The sequence below is a fragment of the Vulpes lagopus genome, chromosome 10 (genome assembly GCF_018345385.1).
Source record: "Vulpes lagopus strain Blue_001 chromosome 10, ASM1834538v1, whole genome shotgun sequence".
Lineage (NCBI taxonomy): Eukaryota > Metazoa > Chordata > Mammalia > Carnivora > Canidae > Vulpes > Vulpes lagopus.
In genome coordinates, this window is record NC_054833.1 from 68216620 (window position 1) to 68236695 (window position 20076).

Genomic DNA, 20076 nt, shown 5'->3' on the forward strand with positions numbered 1-20076 from the left:
CTCTGCTGGGAGCACGGGCCAGGCGCTGCGGGAGCGAGTGCGGCGAGCGGGGAGGCTCCGGGCCCGGGTCCGCCATTCCGGCGCGCGGCCTCCCCTCCCCCAGCCCCCCAGTAGCGCATTGTTACGCTCGGTTTTGTCCACCCGCCGCCGCCGCCGCCGCCGCCCGATCGCGGGCCCCCGGAGGGCACGGCTCCCGCCCGCACTCCGGCCCTGGGCGGGGAGCTGAGGACTACGAGAGCCCCGAGAAGGGAAACGGGCGCCCCAGGAAGCTGGGGCCGCGGCGGCCTCGGCGGCCTCGGCCTCCGTCCTGTTTCGCTTCCCCTCCGCCCCTCCTCCGAGGCCCCCGGCGCGACCGAGGCCCGAATGTCACCCCCGCCGCCCGCGCCCGGGCCCCGCGTCCTCCGCCCGGGAGCGCCTGCCTGCGGGGCGCGGGGCCAGGCGGCGGGCGCTCGCCGCGGGCGGCGCGCCGGGGCGCTCGGGGCTCGCGGGTCGGGTGCCCCCGCCGTGACGTCACCCCCGAAGGGCCCGCGCCCCCGGGGCCGGCCGCGTCGGGGCTCCGGGGCCTCGGGGCCGCTTCCTGCCGGGTCGCGGGGCCTGCGCACAGGCCCGGGCGCCGCTGCCCGCGTGGGGAGCCCCCGAGAGCCCCGCGCCCCGCGCCGCCCCCGCGCCCCGCGCCGCCCCCGCGCCCGGCCTCCCGCGCGCTCCGGGCTCCCTCCCGCCCCGGGCGCCCCCGCGCCCCGCGCCCGCGCCCGCGCCCCGCGCCCCGCGCGGAGCTCCCCCGGCCGCACGGACAGCGCCGCGGGCCGCCCCCAGACGGCCATCCGGTGACCTCGCGGCCCCCCGCGCCGCCCCGGCCCGGCCCGGCCCCCGCGGCGCCCCCCGCGCCCCAGCGCCCAGTGCTCACCTCGGCGCCCGCGCTCGCTCGCTCGCTCACTCGGGGGCCCTGGGTCTGGCGCGGCGACTGGGCGGCCCGCAGGCCCGGGCGGCCATGGGGGTCAGGGCGCGGCGGCCCGGCCGGCCGGCGGCCCGGCAGGAAGGAGGTGGGCCGCGGCGCCCCCTCCTCGCGCCGGCGCTCGGGCGGCGGGCAGGGGGCCTGCTCGGCTCGCCTGTCGCCCTCGCCGCCGCCGCCGCCGCCTCGCTCTCCGCCTCGACTCTCGGAGCCCGGCCGCGGCGGGGGCGGCGCCCGGGGGCGCGGGGAGCCGGCGGCGGGGGAGCGGGCCCTGGCCGCGCACCCGGCCGGGCCTGCCTGGTGTCCGCGGTGCCGCGGGGAAATGCGATCCCCTCCGCACAGGAAGAGCGGACGGGCGGGCGGGCGGGCGGGCGGCGCGCGGGGGGAGAAGGAGAGCGAGAGCGGGAGGGAAAAAGTTCCCGGGCGGCCTGGCTGCGCTCGCTCGAGGCCCCGGGCGCCAGGTGGGCCGTGCGCGCCCCGACAGCACCCCCTGGCGGCCCGCGCGCCCCACTGCGCGGCCCCCGCCCGCTAGCCCGCAGGCCTGGGGGGCGGGGGCGGGGGACGGCGCCAGGACTGAGGTCCAGGTGGAGCCCTCCGGGATCGCACGCCCCGCCGGGGGCCGCGGGAGGGGGGGGCGGGCTGGAACCTCTGGCGGAGCATCTGGACTTGCGTCCTGCCCTCAGATGCCTCCGGTCTCTGGCCTGGTTCCTAGGCGGGCTCCCACCTTCACCCCGCCGTCAGCAGGACCTCCTCTTTACAGTTTGGGAAACATTCTTCTGAACTCACTAGGCCTAGGCCGGACAGAAATTTCTCCACTTACCAGGTTCCCGGCATCTTGTTGGGCGCTGGGGAATCAACAGAGACAAATGGTCCCTGCTGTCACAGAGCTGACACCCTGTTAGGGACAGGCAGACAGACCACAAATGCTTACACATACACAAAGAAGATAATTTCAGGGAGTCATGAGTTCTGGGAGGCCAAATAGCAGGTGAAGTGATGGACAGGGGCTATTTAGCTGGAAGTAAGAAAGGGAGGCCTGTCTGAGCAGAGAACTGAACAGAGCAGGAAGGAAACCTGCAGTGAATAGAGCAGGGGAAGAGCATTCCCCCCCCCCCCACACACACACAGAGGGAAGAGCAAGTGCAAAGGCCCTGGGACAGGGGAGAGCTTGGTGCTTAAAAAGCCAGGAGACCAGTTCTCACGACACTGAAGGCAGAACCCCAAGGGGAGGCCTCTGTCTTCATCACTGCAGAGGGCCTGGTGAGGAATTTCCGATGTAAAGTTCTGGTGTTCTTGGGAAGGAAGCCACTGGCAGAGCTTAAGCAGAGGAATACTGAATAAATGAGTGAGTGAATAAGCCTAGGAACTTACAGACTCCCTGAGCAATGGCTGCCCCAAGGCTTTGACTCACCAGGGTTCAGGCAGAAATCCACAGCCACCTGCCCTGTGAGCCTCCCTCCACCTCACCCCCCAACAGCCTCTGGAGTCTGGTGGGCCCCTGGAGAGGAGGGGGAAGCATCAGAGCTCCCAGGCGCCCTGTGACTAGTGAGTTCTCCTATCAAACCCCAGCTTCCTCATGGGTAGAGCAGGCTCTGCAGTAGGTACAGTGACTTTACTCTGTATGAGACCCTGTCCCTCTTTCTGCGGGTTGTCTCACTGGATCCTGGCAGCCCCTCTGTGAGGCAGGCTCACTCATCACATTTTGTTCACGAGGAAATGGAGGCACAGAGTGGCGAAATCACCTGTCCAGGTCCTCGAGCTAAAGGAACAGAGCCAAGACCCGCACTCAGGGCCCTTCACTGAGCTCGGCTTCCTGTCTCCCGTGGAGAATGGTAAGAGCAGAGCAGAGGCCGGATCAATCCACCAAGCGAGATACCCTGTTTTAAGCTAGCTCTCAGGACTTATTCTTGGGTTGGGGGAGGCAGACCTGGTTTCAAAATCTGGCTCCTTTGTGCCAGCTTTGGGCAAACCTCTTGACTTGCGGAGTGTCCGTTGCCTCCTCCGTAAAATGGGGATACCAGCAGTTACCTACTTCCTGGGATTGTTCAGAGGGTTGAATTAACTAAGGCGTGTGAAGCGTTTAGCCCGGAGCCTGGCACGCTGTGGACGCATTTACTGTTCTAGGGCACATACTAGCTGAGTGGGAATGGTCTCTTTCATCCATCCAGGGGCATTCTACCCCCAACGTCCAGCCTCCTGTCTGCCCTGCCCGCCCTCCTTCTGGAAGAGCCTGACACCAGGAACCCCAGTGGGCTGCTAGAAGAGGAGGCCTCTCTGGAGGAAGGAGATTGTGTGGGGTCCAACTGGTAGCAACTGCCATTGTTGAGCACCTGCAATAACGAATGAACGTGTAACCAAGGACCACAACTGTAGTGGCTTCAAACAGCGCACACTCGTTCTTTACAGGTCAGAAAACCCTGAAATCAGTTCCACAGGGTGGAAGTCAAAGTGTTGGCAGGCCTGGCTCCTTCTGGAGACTCTGGGGGAAGAATCTTCCCAGTGTTTCCTAGCTTCTGGAGATCAACTGCATTTCATGGCTTGTGACGCGTGGTGACCTCCAGAAGCTAGAAGAGACGACGAGAAGACAATAACTTCTGTTGTCCTACCTTCTACTTCCTCCCTTGACCTTTCTGCCTCCTCTTCTAGGGACCTGTGTGGTGACATGAGGGGCACCTGGATAATCCAGGATAATCTCCCATCTAAAGACCCTTAATTTAATCACACCTGTAAGGAACCCCCGCCCCCCCTTTTTTTCGCCATGGAAGATAATAGGCACATTCTGGGGATTTACACCTGGATATCTTTGTGAGCCACTCTTCAACCTCACGTTCCATGCCCTCTCTGAATGCTCCCTCATCATAATGCAGTTTACCGATAAGAAAATTGAGGCTCAGAAGAGATAAAGGCACTTGTCCGAAGGTCATACAGCTGATAAGTTTATTCACCTAGTCCATGGGTATTTACTGAGTGCCCACATCAGATTAAGAACCTGGGTTACAATGTGAAATAAAGGTTTCCCTGGAAAAGTGTGCTGTAGGGCACAGGTATGAAGTGTAATGACCTAGTCCTGTCGAGGAATTCAGAGAAGGCTTCCTGGAGGAAGTGACCTATGAGCTGGGATCTGAAGAGGGATTTTCCCCCCCACCCCGGGGCTGCTTTGTTTATTTATTTATTTTAAAGATTTTATTTATTTGTTCATGAGAGACACCCAGAGAGATGCAAGAGACATAGGCAGAGGGAGAAGCATCCTCCTCGCAGGGATCCCAATGTGGGACTCGATCCCAGGATCCCGGGATCACGTCCTGAGTCGAAGGCTCAACCACCACAAAGCCGGCCAGGCGTCCCTCCCCGGGGCTGCTTTAGTCAGGGGAGGACCTGGGGCTTCTCAGAAAAGAACTGGGAACTGATCAGGGGTCACCGTCAGCAAAGCCAGTGCCCAAGAGATTTCTGCTGAGAACTTGCTTGTCATTCTTAGCCGGATGCAGTCAAGAGGGCCAGGAAGGAGGGGGCCCACCGTGCAACAGACCCCTGTTAAAGACAGTGTAGGTACAAAAGTCTTAAAGTTGCAGCTTGAATGTGGAATCCGGGGTGCTGGGTTTGTGTTGACTGAAGAACAGAGCAGTGTTTGCAAATTTGGAGTTGAATACCTCTAAGGAATCTAAGTTCTTGCAAAGTTGAAATACCTTTAAGGAATGTAAATTCTACCTATTGTTTTATACACACATTTAAATCACCCAGCTGACCTCCCCCCCCCTCCCCAAAGCATTTGAGTTTGGAATAGCCTTCCCCTCCCCCAGGAGTCTTAAGACCCTGTTTTGCTTCTGTGTGGCCTTGATCTTGGGCTCCCCCTTAGTTTTCTCATAGGTTGAAAGGAGACAAAAACCTCTATTAGGGGGAGAGAGAGAGAGAGAGAGAGAGAGAGAACCTTGTGGGCTGGAGGGCAGGAAAGGGGAAGGGATCTATCTCAAGATAGGATCAAGTTTCCTGAGAATAGGCTTATCAGTGCTCACTCAATAGAATAGGAAGGCATCATTTCACTAAGCCTCCACCTTGTTGGGTAGACATCCCCATTCCAATCACCCCCTGGTTCACAGAAGGAAACTGAGGCCAGGGAGATGAAGTACATAGAGCGGAAAAGCACATAGCGAGATTCAGCTGTATCCAAGAGCCCAGCCGGAGCTGCCCCACTCTGCCAGCCTGCCTCCTCTGGACAGAGCTCCTGGGAGCTCTGGGCTGTTGTCACACAACACACCTTTGGTAGTCCCGGCAGAGTGCAGGGTATGCAGTAGGACTCCCATTAGCGAGTACGTAGCCATCAGCTATTGAGCACTTACTAGGTGCCAGGCCCTGTGCGTTTTAGTCTTTGAGGTAGAGGCTCACTATCTGCTCACTCCTGCAGATGAGTAAATAGAGGCCCGGAGAGGGGAGGAAACGTTCTCAGAGTTGGTCGGCTCAGTGTTTGTAGCTGTCAGCTAGGCTGACAGTAACCAGGGGAGCAGGACGGAAGGGCAGAGGGGAAGGCCCGTCCCAGCTGTGCCAACAGCGTGAACCCTGGGCGGCTGCCGTGTCCTCCTCGAGCCCATCATATCCCCAGGGGGAATGCTGCGATGCCCACCTCAAGGGCTTATCAAGAGAAGTTTAAAAAGCCAGATGCTGTGGAGGTCTGCATGACTGCCAAGGCTTTCCCCTCTCAGCCTCTGTGAAGTGTACCCATCATGCTCCACCACCCCTATGTGGAAGACAAAAGTGAGCAGAGCCATTTCTCACAAAAGTCTTGCCAGTGTTGAGAGCGCTTGAGAGGAAGGCAGGCCAGGAAGGAGAGATGGGGATGTCCATTGCGGGGTGGGTGTCAGTAATGGGGGGGCATAGCAGGGAGAGTCCACTGGGCTTCCCACAAGGCCTCTGACCTCCTGCCGGAAGACCAGAAGGAGGAAGTACTGGCCCTGTTTCCCTCCAGGTGAGTTTGAGCAAAGTCAAGGGAACCCTGTCCAGTCTAGGATGTCCCTTAAAGGGACTCAGAGCAGCTGGTCCAGGGCTAGATAGGATCCTCTATTCACTCACTCATTCACTCATTCATTCATTCATTCATTCATTCATTCAATACACATTAGTTAAGGGAAGCCCCCTTCTAGATTCCATCTCCAGATTCCCCCTTCCATATGGTGATGCAACCTCCCCGCCCAGCCCCACCCCAACACCCATGACTGCTGAGCAAGATGGACACTGGACCTGTTCTGAAGGCCTTGTAATCACAAGAGGAAGGCTACTTTGGCCACATATTCTCTTATATTGGGAACCCACATTTCTTAGTATATTGGAGAAAAAAAACATTTACTTTGAATTTTATTTTGTTTGTTTTTTTAAAGATTTTATTTATTTATTCATGAGAGACACACAGAGAGAGAGAGAAAGAGAGAGAGGGGCAGAGACACAGGCAGAGGGAGAAGCAGGCTCCATGCAGGGAGCCCGACGTGGGACTCGATCCCAGATCTCCAGGATCACACCCTGGGATGCAGGTGGCGCTAAACCGCTGTGCCACCGGGGCTGCCCTTGAATTTTATTTTGAAAAAAAAATAAAATTAGAGACACCTGGCTGGCTCAGTTGGAAGAGAGTGCGACTGTTGATCTCAGGGTTGTGAGTTCAAGCCCCACACTGGGTATAGAGATTCCTTAAATAAATGAAACTTTAAAAAAAAAAATAAAATGAAATTAAAGCTCAGAAAATACATAGACAATATGTACATGTTATCTTTTCTGCAACAAAGTCTAGCTTAACATGCTCATTCTTAGATTAATGCGCTCGTACTTGGAATGCAAAAAAAGTGAATTTGGAAAGGTATATTTCTTCCCATAAAATCACCTGATGGCCTTTACTAGACCCTCTGGGCATGCTTTATCAGGTCCTTGCACTCTTCAGGTCACGGAGTTCTATGGCTTTCAACTGTTGTCTTGGGGGCACCTGGGTGGCTCAGTCGTTTGAGCATCCAACTCTTGTTCTCAGCTCAGGTCTTGATCTCAGAGTCATGAGATCCTGTCCTGAAACACTTCTTCACCTTTGGGATTTTCATTGTTTAGATGGGGCTGACCTATCCAGTGGAGACTTGATGTGTCAGCCACTGTACATGGAACCCCAGGAATTCTCCAGCTTACCTCTCACCAACTTTGTGAAATTCTAGCTTTTGGTTAAGATGTAAAGATTTCCTTCGCCATCAACTTGTGTTAAGCGAGCCTGACAGAAAGGATGCCAACGGGAGAGGTAGGGGGAGAGCCAGTGCAACACGGTGGGATGTTTGAGTGAGGACTAAGTTTGTAAGTGGCCAGGGCAGTAGCGAATCTGGTCACGTTGTAACAACCTTTCCTTCCAATGCAGATAACAGATGCTCAGTTGCGGGGGACCTCCATCATCAGGATTAGCCAGATCAGCCAGGGAATGGTTGCATCAAGAATTACGTGAGGGAGGGCTTAAGTCCCATCTTGTCTCAGCCATTGTGGACCTCTTTCCAGAACCTTTGTCCCATCTAATACAACTTGTCTTTTGGTGGTAATAACACATTGATTTTCCTGTGGGGAACATTCATTCAGCCTAGGCTGACCCTACCTCCGGGATACAGAGATGGTCATATGAGTCAGATTTAGGCAATCAAAATGCCCTATTTGCCTGGCCAGTGATTGGTTTAGGAATGGCCACGGGACCCATGGCCTCTGGGGGTTTTGCTGAGGGTGTTGAGCTTTGCTGGCCCCTCCAGGGGTTGTTAAGCTGGTTGGCTGTGGGCCTGAGAGAATAAAGCCAATATGGAAAAGAGCTGTATGAAGACAAACCTAGAGATACCATGGGCACATGAATCCAGCTATACCTGAAGCTTAGAAAATCCTAGACTTTCAGTTACATAACCAATAAATTCACCTGTTTGTGTAAATAAATTAGTTTGAATTGATTTTCTGTCATTTGTTTTGAAGAGCACTGAAGCTGATTTACGTGAAGAAGGAAAATTAGGAATGTGAGAATAGAAGCATGACCACTATCTCCAAAGATCTGAAGGGCTGCCTTGGCCTTGAATACTAGCGTATAGATGGTATGGTTCCAGTGGGTGGGAGGACCTGGAGCAGGATGTTGACTCCAGGAGGAAGAACTTTTCCCACAGTTAGAGCTGTTCAAAGAGGACCATGTACCACCTTGAGAGAGAGTAAGCTTCCTGTCTCTGGGGGTATGCAACAGAAGCAGGATGTGGTGAAGGGATTCAGGCTGGCAACGACAGCAATCCTGTAATTGAATATGACTCTGTGCCTCAGACTGGCTGTAGCAGAGAGCTGGAGAATACCAGTCGCCCCTGGTTTTTCTTTGTAAAATATTTAAAATATTCCAGAAGATGAAAGAATAAGGTGATGGCCCCTGTACATTCTTGTCAGCTCAAGAAGTAAACTTTCGCCAATACAGCCACGTTCTTGATCATAGACTCCCCCCAACCCCCAGCCCTCCACCCACCCCTGTCCCTTTGCTCGTCTTTAAGCTTTTACTACGAAAGCACCATCCCAAGGGCTACTTGGTTCACAGGTCTCTTTTAAACAGAGGGGTTGGAATTGCCATATTTTCGGGCTCTACAGATTTTTTTGTTATTGCCAGTGGTGAAAATAAAAGCTACCCATAAAACATGCATTTTCCTTCTTCCTTTTTTTAATAATAGAAAAATATTACAAAAGCAGTCCCCAAACAGTTTTTCATCTTGTTTTTGTAAAAGCCACTCCATGACCTCCCCTCACCACCTCCCCATGCCCCAGCCTCCTCCACCTCCCCAGGTCCGGTGTTCTGAGCTCCAGCCCCCACTCTGCCCTGTGAGGAGAATCATGGTTTCTGAGCTTGGGGGTTGAGACCAAGATAAAGCATAGCAAGCACTTGCCCATTCCCTGAGCATGCAGTAAGTGCTCAGTTACGGCTGTAGAGTTATGACTGCTACAGGGATTGACACAGGGCTCTATCCCAGGACCCTGGGATCATGACCTGAGCCAAAGGCAGTCGCCTCACCAACTGAGCCCCCAAGGTGCCCCGCTGGTCTCATGTGTTCAATTTCAAGCCCCTACATCCACCCTCTGCACAGTGGCCCCAAAGTTGTTCCTTTCCAGTGTGTTACTCCCTGCCTTGTCCCCCGCAACGCACCCCAAACCTGGCTGGGCCCTTACTGGTCCTTCCTTGCAGAATGACTTGCAGCTCAGGGCACCTGGGTGGCTCAGTGATTGAGTGTCTGCCTTCAGCTCAGGTCAGGATCCCTGGCTCAGCTCTCTGATGGAGTTCTGCATTGAGTTCCCTGCAGGGAGCCTGCTTCTCCCTCTGCCTATGTCTCTGCCTCCCTCTGTGTGTCTCATGAATGAATGAATGAATGAATGAATGAATGAATGAATAAAATCTTAAAAAAAAAAGAATGACTTGCAGCTCAGCTCCCCTGAATGCCTAATCCCTTACTCCACTGAGCATCCCCACAAGCTATTCTCTCTGCCTGAGGCAACTTTCTCTTTTTCTCTGTCTGGCTGCTCCCTCCACACCCTTAGAGGCTCAATTTAAGACGGGGCTCCTCCGGGGTGCCCTCCCAGAGCTCCTTGTGCAAACCAGGGCTTTGCTCCCTCAACTGTGCACCTGGACCCTACTGTCTGTCCTATGGCATTCTCAGTGACCCCTGTGTTTTATGAGTCTCCCTTGCTCCAAGTAGAGAGTTTCTTGAGGACAGGAGTGCTGTCCTCTTCAGGGCTTGGCAGATAGTTTTTGCACAGCAATGATTAAAAACAGTACAATTTACTTTCTAAGCTCTTTGCACCTACCAACTCATTTAAACCTCACAAGAGCCCTGGGAAGGGAAATACTCTTATCAGCCCATTTTGCAGATGAGCAGGCGAGGCCTGAGGAGGGCATGTGAATTGCCTGTGGCTGCCCTAACAAATTACCACTAACTTGGCAGCTGAAAACTACACATATTGTTTTCTGACTGTCCTGGAGGTCGGGAGTCCAGAATCAGTAACTCTGGGCAGAGCTGATTCCTTCTGGAGGCTCCAGCGGGGGGAGGGGGGGGGACGGACTGTGACCTTGTCTTTTCAGATTCTGGGGGCTGCCTGCATTCCTCAGCCTGTGGCCCCTTCCTCACGCCAGGATTACCTCTTGCTTCTGTTGTCACTTCCCTTGCTCCTCTCTGTCACATCTCCTGCCTCTGTCTTACAGGACACTCATGATGACCTTGGGCCCACCAGATAAGCGAGTCCTCTCCCATCCCAACATCCTCCCCTTAATCACATCTGCAGGGGACCTTTTGCCAGCTAGGTCACAGGCACAGGTTCTGGGGATTGGGACTGTCTTTGGGGGCCGTTATTCAGCTGACACAGAGGTGCTCCCAAGTGGCAGAGCTGAGATTCAGGCTCCAGAGGTCTGGCTCCAAATCTCAGTGCCATGATGCCTCCAGTTTGGAGAGATTCACTGACTGGCTGACTGGCCACATGGGGCAAATAATTCTAGGCAGAAGGAAGAGGGTGAGTCCTGGCCTGGGGGCCAGCGAGACAGAGGCCTCCTGGGAGGAGAGTTCACACAGCCCTGCGGCAGGGTGGGGAGGGCATGGCTTACTCAACCTGAGGAGGCCACTGCCACAAGACCCTCCAAGGGCAGGGAACAGGGGTTCCTCCCACCTCCTCCCCATCTCCACACCCCGGGTGGTCAGAGGGGCCCAGACCAGGGTCCTTCCTGACGATTTGGTGTTTAGAATGTGTCTGGTAGTGGATCAAAGTGTTCCCAACTCTCATTTAATGTTTACTGGTTCATTGATTGATTGAGAGAGAGAGAGAGAGAGAGAGAGAGAGAGAGAGAGTGGGGCAGGGGGTGGGGTGGGCACAGGGAGAGAATCTTAAGCAAACTCCACACCCAGTGCAGAGCCCCATGCACAGCTGGATCTCATGACCCTGAGATCATGACTGGAGCCCAAATCAAGAGTCAAACGCTTGCTTACCTGACTGAACCACCCAGGGGCCCCATCTCATTTAGTCTTTACAACCATAATCCCTCAAACCCATTCTATGGATGTGCACATTGAGGCTTACCAATGATAGCTGGTATTTCTTGAGCATTGACTGTTGACCATGGCCATGGCCATGCTCAACCCTGTGCACTTCATGGGTTCATGCTCAGCTGGTCCTCACAGCGGTCCTATAAAGGAGGTACTAGGATCCCCATGATCTTACAGAGAGGAAACTGAGCTTAATAGTGTGGTGAGTAGGCATTAGAACAGTGAGGACCTTGGGGGATGAAGCTGAGCCGGGCTCCAGAGCTGTAGTTCAGAGTGGAAATGGAGGGTGGGCAACGTCTGGTCTGCATAGGCAGCCCCCAAGCCACTCCCTCTCAGGCTTACAGAACAGCCATGCTGCAGCTGAGAGGTGCACGGGGCTCTGTCCAGCTGCCAGGCAGTGGGGTGGGAGATGATGCTGGTCCTGGGCTGTGGGGTGGAGGCGAGGGGAATGTGGGGATGGGGAGTAGGGAGAGGGTGGAAAGTGGGGAGTGGGGTACAGAGGAATGGGAGGTGGGCAGTGGGGCAGGTGGAGAAGGGGGATGGGGAAAGAGTGGGGAGTGAGGAGATAGAGGGAGTGGGAGGTGGGGGAGGGGAAGGAGGGGTGGGTGGGAGGGGGAGGTGGGGTGGGATGAGGGAAGGAGAGGAGGGATTAGGAAGGGGGGAGAGGGGAGAGGGGAGGGGCGGGGAGAGGTGGGGAGGGAGGGGAGGGACTCAGGGAGGTCCAGGAGGGTCGCCATAGTAACGGGAGCCTGCTGCTCTGAGGCTGAGCTGCCCCTGGGGAAGGAGATAAAATGTTTTCTATCGATCTCTGTCGGGAAAGTCATCAGTGATAAGCTCCTCCAGCCAAGACGGGGCTGGAGGGGCCCGGCTGGTGGGAGCGTGCGTGGCGGCTGCACACCCCTGTACCGTGGTACCCAGGGTGACACCCCCGGGACGGGTCGGAGTGGGAAGTGACAGCACCCCCCCCCGTCCCCCCCCGCCCCCCCGCGGGCCTGGGCCTTCTGCCTTGCCTCCTTTCCTGCTCAGTGGTGCGGGGACACCTGGGCCGGATCCCGCTCTCTCAGGGCTGCGAGGAGTCAGCGATGGAGAGGCAGGAGGAGGAGACAGGGGCTGGGGATCCGCTGGTGTGGAAACTCTTGTGCTCTTCTCTGTGCCTGGAGGTCCAGCTGCAGGGAGCTTGTCCTTTCCCTTCAGGGAACCGGCAAGGTTAGTCAGGTGCCCGCTGGGGGCATCGGCAGCCACGGGCTCAGGCAGGACTCAGTGGCCTCAGGGGGAGGTGGGGGGACAGATACTCCAGCTGCCTCTGCCGCCAGGGCCAGGCCTCACTGGACCCGGAGCAGCCTCGGGTCTCACAGTCCCATGTGTCCCTGCTGGTCTCCACGAGTGTGCACCTGGGTCTGTCTCTGTGGTTCCTTCACCCCGCCGATGTTAGCAACTGCAATGACCCGGGGGCTGGGCTGGGACAAGGGTGACCAATGCAGACACAACTCCTCCTCCTCATAGTCCATTTTTGGGGGTGGAAAGTCAGACAAAGAAAATAGAGAAGTATATACTCAGTCTATGGTTGAGGATGCGTTGGTGGGGAGGTTAGGAGGCAGCAGGAGCATGGGGAAGTGGCTTCTTGGTTGTATAAGGAAGTCGTGGAGCATGAAAGAAGAGCATGCCTGGCCGGGGAAATAAGTGCAAAGGCCCTGAGGCAGAGAGTGCTGGGACCGTTAGCAGCTGTGGGGCTGGAGTGGATTCAGGGTCCAGAGAAGGTCAGGAAGGGCTTGAGGGGACATGGTGAGACCTCTGACTCTGACTCTGAGTGAGGAGGATGATCTCCCCGAGGTCCTCACAGCAGCTGAGGGGTGATGTGAAGAGAGCAGACCTGGGCCATGGCAGCAGCAGGGAGGCTGGTGAGGCGGCCACTGCACATGTCCAGATGGGCATCACTGGCCAGGTGTGTGGGCAGACAGAGGCCCTCAGCCAAGCCAGCCCCTCTCATCCCTGTGGCCGCCAGATGTGGGCCAGGAGGAGGCAGGAGGGAGAGGAAACAGAGGGATGGAGGGGCTATGGCAGGTCTTTGAGAAACATTTATGGGTAAGAATCCATCTACCAAAAAAAAAAAAAAAAAAAAAGAATCCATCTACCTCCCTGGAGTCCGCCAGTCAGTGGTGTCTGTCCTGGAGGCCCTGAGAGGAGACACCTGCCCAATAGCAGAGACACTGGTACCCACCCAGCAAGTCTTCTCCTTCCGGAAGCCAGAGAGCATCCCATTGGTCCGTTCAGCTTTGAGAATTCATCTACCTTCTTTCTCCACACCTTCAAATCCTGTCCACCCCCCAAGACTGGATCAAGGAGTCTGATGGCTCTGGCTTCAAGGAGTCTGATGAGACACCTGGAAGGTGGGTACATGAGTCAGCCAGAGGGTACTTTTTTTTTTTTTTTAAAAGATTTTATTAAAAAAAAAAAAAGATTTTATTTATTTATTCATAGACACAGAGAGAGGCAGAGGGAGAGGGAGAAGCAGGGTCAATGCAGGGGAGCCCGAGGTGGGCTTGATCCTGGGTCTCCAGGATCACACCCCAGGTGGCAGGCAACGCCAAACCGCTGCGCCACCAGGGTTGCCCCAGCCAGAGGGTACTTAAGCCTGTCATCTGTTACTGTGTGACCTGGGGCAAGTCACTCTGGCTCTCTGAGCCGACATTCTTCCCTGTGTAACTCAGAGCTGATAGCACCTGTTCCATGGGGTTGTTCAGCCTTTATCTCTGTGAGCCTTAGTTTCCTAATCTGTCAAGGAGGGCTGAGGGAGGATAAAATGGACTCTGTCGGTGGGGGTCCTCACTCTGTGCCTGGGCCATGGTATACCTATCCCCACATTCATTCCTTTCTCCTCTCCCAGAACCTAGCCTCGTCTCCCTGTCTCCCCGCTCTGCTTCTCTGGAGCTACCCCCACCCCAGTTCTAGGGAGTGCTCACCAGGCTGTGACCACAGCCCACGATGCCCACGACATCAGTACCAGAAAGGGTCTCCAAAGGTTGTTGCCACACCACATGGCTGGTGGGAGCGTGCGTGGTCACCCAACTGGTCAAAGCCAGAGCTGGCTTTTGGAGCTGGCCACTGAGCGTCGGGGGCCCCGGCTCAGGTCCCATGTGGGACCTGAACATGACCCCCCAAGTAACCTCTATCCTAAACTCTGGAACTTGTAGCCCCAAAAGGGTCTTTGCACGTCCTCCAAGTTAAAGACCTTGAGATGGGGAAATTGTCCAGGATTATCTGGGTGGACCCTAATTCCATCACAAGTGTCCTTCTAAGAGAGGTAGAGGGAGATGTGACATACCCCGGGGAGGCAGTTTTGGGGACATCACGCATGTCATGGGCCCCGAGCCAGGGAGGACCAGAGCCACCAGAAGCTGGCAGGGAGCAGGAATGAATCCTGCTGGCAGAGCCTCTGGAGGGAGCATGCCCTGCTTACACCTGCATGTCAGCCCACTGATACCGATTTCAGACTTCTGGCCTCCAGAACTGAAAGAATCAATGTCCGTGCTTTAAGTCACCAAATTTATGGTGATTGGTTACGGCGGCCACAGGAAACTTGTGCGTGTATGTTTTAGGATGTCTTGACTGCCGCCCTGACCCCCCTGCCTGCCCACTGCTCACCCAGAGCTGGACGTGAGGGGGTGGGTGTTTGTCACTCCTGCAGGCCAGCAGGGGCCCTGGGGGTGGTGGGGGGCAGGGCAGCTGTGGGGGTGGGAGGTGACCGGGCTCCAGGAGTCGGGACCATGTGGCTGTTCTGTGAGCTGCAGGACCCTCGGCTCCGCCTGGAGCTCCCCAGAGATGCTGGGTGCAGTGGCTGCGCTGGCCTGGCCTGTCGATCTCTGACAGCTCCTTTGTGGGTTGGAGTGGAGCTGAGGCCTTCCCTGGAGAGGCCACAGTTCCCGTCAGCCTCAGACCAGAGGGCGCAGGAAGTCATTGCCCGTGGACGCAGGCATGCGCAGGGAGCATGGGAGGCAGAAGGCCACAGTGCGGGTGGTGGCCGCCTGTGTGTCCACATACATCAGCATGTGTGTGTGTTTGGGGGGGTGGTTGGTGCATGCACATATGGTGGGCACACTGGTAGGGAGCAAGTATGTGTGCACGCGATATGGACCCAGTTGAAGACCCCAGTGTGCCAGAAACAACTCACTTCTTCATTTTCTTTAAATCAACTTAAATCCTATTCTAAGCCCCCATTCTGCGGGCGGGGGGAAGTTTGTATCTCAGCCATTACGGGGACTCTTTTTCCCTCCAGAGTGATGCAAAGGTCCTGGACCACACAGTCTGGCCCCCACCTCTGGCCGGACAGGTAACTGACACTTCCTGGCTGGCAGAGAGACCAGTGAAGCTCCCTTAGAAAGAAAATGCCAGGAGCCTGAATTGGAGCCTAGGGTAGGGTGGGGTAAAAATAGAACAAAATCCAAATTAATACTTCATATTCATCTCAAACTCCAGAGTTGCACTGCTGAATATGGGTGTTGTTAGCCACGTGTGGCTATTTGAATTTCAATTAACTAAAATGAAACAAAAAAAATATAATGTAGTTCCTAAGTCATGTGGCTATATATTTCAAATTTTCAGTAGCTGTACATGGTTATGATGGAGGACATCAGAGAAAGTTCTACCACTGACATGAATACTACCCTCTTGAATGGAGTAAATTGCCCATCTTACAGATGGGAACGCTAGGGCTAGATGGGCCACAAAAAGTCCTGTCTTTGTTTAGAAGTACAGCCTCCTGAGCTTGGCTTGTCAAGGAGCTGTGTGGCTCTAAGCCCTGTCTCAGGCATGATGCTTCACTCTTTTATGACTCAGTTTCCCCATCCATGAGATGGAGATTATGACAACCCCATAAGGATGCCGTGTAATTTCTGTGAGTTAATACTGGTAAAATGCGGGATGCCTGGGTGGCTCAGCAGTTGAGCGTCTGCCTTTGGGTCAGGGCGTGATCCCGAGGTCCTGGGATAGAGTCCCACATCGGGCTCCCTGCATGGAGCCTGCTTCATGCAGCCTGTGTCTCTGCCTCTCTGTGTGTCTCAAATGAATAAATAAATAAAATCTTTAAAAATATATTTGTAAAGCACTCAGGACACTGCCAGGTACACAGTATTTGCCAAGTCACAGTATTTGACCACTGGCTGCCTGGGATCCTCTCCCAGGGGCGGAGGCTGGGATTCACTTAGACTTAGCCCCTCAGTCTTGTGCTTCTAGCATTCACTTGACGAACTCTCATTGAACTTGCTTTTGGGAGCTGATAAGCTTGTATAATATAAATCTGGAGCTGTGGGGGCCACCTGGGGCAGGGAGGGAAAACTGATCTGAGAATGAAGTGAGCCCAGTGGAAGGTTCCTGTTGATATCTGAGAGCTGGATCCAGCTGGTCCTGAAGCTAGCATCTTTCCAGTTATGTTCGCAAATAATTTTTTCCTGTCATTTGCAACTCAAAGACTGATGTGGGGCCATCTCATCTAATTCCTTGCTCCCTAATGCCTGATCCTTCTCCGTAGCAGCTCTGACAGCTTCTTCTTGAATGCTGCTCACAGTGGGGATTTCACTACTTATCAAGCTCCACAAGGGTAGTACCGATTCTGTTCTGTCACTAGCAAGGGCTGATAATCGATTGCTCCTGTCTGGAAAGGGTGTGTGAGAAAAGACAAGATACAGGGATGGCCGGGCTGCTCCTGAGGAAGCCCTGCTGGCTCAAATACAGTGCAGGGCAGTGGAAAGAAGACCCTTCATAGTCTGGCAGACCTTGGTTCCGATTTTTGCTCTGCTCGTGGCTTGCTGTGTGACCCTGAGAAAGAGACTTTCCCTCTCTGATCCTCAGTTTCACCACCTGCAAAATGAGTTTCCTGGAAGGATTCCCCTGGCAGGACAGTGTGAGAATTAGGGAAGGAGGAGTGTGTGTGAAGCTGCTGGGCACGGGACTGCACCTGGCACACAGCAGGCACGCGGGGGCGAGAGCCACGCCTTTTATGTGGATGACAACAGTGCATGTTCTACGCACACCTGAGGGTGTATGCTCAGTGCCTGTGACGGGCTGACACTAGGGGTCTAGAGGAAGCCTAGGCTGCTCTTGCTCCGGGAAGCATCCACCGCAGTGGTGATGCACACCCTTCCCCTGGCCGCTTCTTGCAACCCGAGATTCAGGAGCTGTCTGTTGTCATGGTGACAGAGGCCCATTGCTGTCCCGGGCCGTCAGTCACCTAGGCTTGCTGCTGTGGGCACGTGGGCACAAGGGCGTGGGAGGTATTATTCGTGTGCCTGTGTGTGAGTGGAATTCCCGAGTGTGTAAGGCTGTGTGCCTGTGTCTATGAGTGTGTGAAGAGAATTCCTGAGCGTGGAGGCCATGTGCCCGCATGTGGGTGTGTGAACAGAATTCCTGCCTATGTGGGGCTGGGCGCGCCGTCACTGTTGGCAACTCTATGTAGGTGGCATTTGGGTTGCGTGTGGTCTGTGTGTTTGGAGTGTGTATCTCTGTGATGCTGGCCTCGGGGCAGGGTTGGCAGGAGGGTGGCTCGGGGGAGGAGGGGTGTGGGCTCAGGTGTCCTTTGCTCTGACCGTGTGGCCCTCGTGGCTCACTGTGCCTTTCTGAGCCTTGGTTTCTTCCTCTGGAAGCACAGCAGCGTGTGAAGGGCAGTCACACTCCTCGTGAGTCCTGTGCTAGCAAATTTATTTATGCAACATATATTTATTGAGGGCTGACGATGTGCCAGGCCCTGGGGTTGCAGTGTAGTCAAAATTCCTTCAGTCAGGAATCTTCAGCGTGATGGACAATGTACATGGAAGCTAATAGAAGCACAGAGACGTCAAGTATTTGCTGTAAGAGCCAGATGAGGGCACACAGAGGTGAAGGTGAATTCTGAAGATGACGTGGTCCAGGAGGTGACCTTTGAGCAGAGGCCTGATGGGAGGAGGACAAAGTCATGCAATGGAAGAGCATTGCAAGCAGAGAAAACAAGTGCAAAGGCCCTGAGGCAGGGCCGGAGTTCGGGTGTTTGTTGGACAGTAGATGCGTTCGAACTATGTGGGCTCCATAGTCAGATAATGGGAGGTAGACAGAGGGAGAAGGGAGAGTGGGGCTCTGCACACGGCTTAGGAAGGTCAGGGACTTGGATGCTGGTCCCAAGGATGGGATTTAGGGCCAAGAAATCCTGGACAGGGATCCCTGGGTGGCGCAGTAGTTTGGCACCTGCCTTTGGCCCAGGGCGCGATCTTGGAGACCCGGGATCGAATCCTACATCGGGCTCCCGGTGCATGGAGCCTGCTTCTCCCTCTGCCTGTGTCTCTGCCTCTCTCTCTCTGTGACTATCATAAATAAATAAACTTAAAAAAAAAAAAAAGAAATCCTGGACAGCTCTTCACATTGGAAAAGTGCAATAGGTCTGGGGACTGGTGTTGAAGTGGACAAAGGGCCCTGGAGGCAGGTGCATTGGTGACAGCTGACACCCCTCCCCTCCTCTACAGAGTGATTGGGCTCTGGCCTCCCTGCATGCTCTGCCTGGCAAAGCAAATCTAGAATTCTCACCTATTGGTGATAAGACAACAACCCAATCAAAAGGAGCAGAAGATGGGATGCCTGGGTGGCTCAGCAGCTGGGTGTCTGCCTTTGGCTCAGGGCATGATCCTGGAGTCCCGGATCGAGTCCTGCATCGGGCTCCCTGCATAGAGCCTGCTTTCCCTCTGCCTGTGTCTGCCTCTCTCTGTCTCTCAGGAATAAATAAAATCTTTAAAAAAAAAAAAAAAGAGCGAAAGATCTGAATTGACACTTCCCCCAAGGATGTCCCAAGGGTCTGTAAGGATTTGGAAAGTGGCTCAGCACCGGTCAGCACTAGGGAAATCAAGTCAAAACTACCACGGGTTGCCACCATGTCCCCACTAGGCTGGCCAACATGTAAAAAGTGGATAATACCAAGTACTGGTAAAGATACGGACGATGGGAACTCTCAGACAGGGGTTGTGACAGTGTGAAATAGTACAGTCACTGGGAAACAGCCTGGGAGCTTCTTATGCAGCTAAATATTCACTTGCCATATGATGGAGGCTTTCTGCTCCTAGGTGTTTACCGCAGAGAAATGAAAACAGACGTCCACACATATGCTCATGGCGGTTTTATTCACAATTGCCCCAAACTGAAAACAACCCGAATGTGCATCAGCTGATGAACGGATAAGCAAAATGTCATACAACCATACAATGAAATATTATTTGGTAATTAAAAGGAAATGATTTGCTTCCAACAGTGAGGCTCCCTGTCCTTGACAGGCGAGGAGGGAGTGAGCAAGAGCCTGCCTGGCTTGCTGAGGAGTTTGTGTGTGTGTACGTGCATGTGTGCGTGTGTGCGCGCGTGTGAGAGAGGGGAGGGTTTCTGTGTGGAATATGGTGATTCCATGGCAGCTAGGAGCACTTTTTCTCCTCCTAGCACCAGGCAAGATAGGATCGCTGCTTACTTTGAAGTCGGGGTGGTAGGTGACTTGCTCTGGCCAATGAAATGCGAGCAAAAGTGAGGACGTCACCTCTAGGCAGCAGCTTGGAGGGCTGGTGTGCAATTCTTCTTCCCTTTTCCTTTGCTCTGACCGGCTGACCCCCTGTCAAGACAGGGTCTTGGGCAGCCTGGACCGTGGAGAGTCACTCCGAGAGGCTCTCCTATGTGGTGTCTTCCGGTTCCCCTGGTCAGATATGTGGCATGAGCAAGACAAGTTCACTTTTCCTTCCTTCCTTCCTCCTTGACTTCATTTTTTAGAGCATTAAAATAAAAGATTTCATTATAAATTTGAGAGAGAGAGAGAGAGAGAGCAGGGGAGAGGCCAAGGGAGAAGGAGAGAGAGAATCTCAAGCAGACTCCTTCGGGAGCATGGGGCCTGACACAGGCAGGGCTTGATCTCAGGACCCTGAGATCATGATCTGAACAAAAACCAAGAGTCAGACGCTTAGCTGACTGCACCATCCAGGCGCTCCTAGAACAGTTTTAGGTTCACAGCAAAATGGAATGGGAAGGAGAGAGATTTCCCGTGTATCCCTCCCCCCAGCCTTCCTCAGCACCCCCATCCCTCACCACCAGGCATGTGCTACAGCT